This window comes from Acyrthosiphon pisum, unplaced genomic scaffold (genome assembly GCF_005508785.2).
Source record: "Acyrthosiphon pisum isolate AL4f unplaced genomic scaffold, pea_aphid_22Mar2018_4r6ur Scaffold_20847;HRSCAF=22313, whole genome shotgun sequence".
Taxonomy (NCBI): domain Eukaryota; kingdom Metazoa; phylum Arthropoda; class Insecta; order Hemiptera; family Aphididae; genus Acyrthosiphon; species Acyrthosiphon pisum.
The window spans coordinates 20-614 of NW_021770249.1; positions in this window are offsets into that span (position 1 = coordinate 20).

The window sequence follows — 595 nt, forward strand, 5'->3', positions numbered from 1 at the left end:
AAATAATTGAGCCTTTATGTATCTTTAATATTTTAGAACTTCCATTAATGAAATTTATAAGAAACTTAGCATTACATTTTCAAGCTTTTTTTACTAAGTGAAAAAGTTTTTATCAAGAATTAAAAAAAATTTCCAAAATTTGAAAAATTGTTCATAGCTGTAACTAGCTCAAAAAGAGTAAAAATATTTCAAAAATGCTACCATTTATGGAAAATGTTTATATAAATATTTGGTGAAAATGTCAAGTGTCTATGCAGTTATTAATTTTTGAGTTACACCAAAAAAATAAAATCGCAGATTTTAAAGATTTCTTGACGCTTTATAAAACTACTAGGAATTTTTAATTTTTACCTTCCAAAAGTATTAACTAGATTCACTTTTCAATCACTCAGAGGCGGACTTACCATTTTTCCGCCCCTAGACATTACAACACTAGCGCCCCGTACATTGGCGTGCTCCCACGGGGGGTGTGGGGGGAGGGTGGAGTAATGTTCCATGAGCTAAAACAAAACTATAAAAATTGTATTTAGGTATTTTTATATTTATACATACCAACTAATCAAATAAACATAGGCGCAACTAGGGGGGTGCTTGG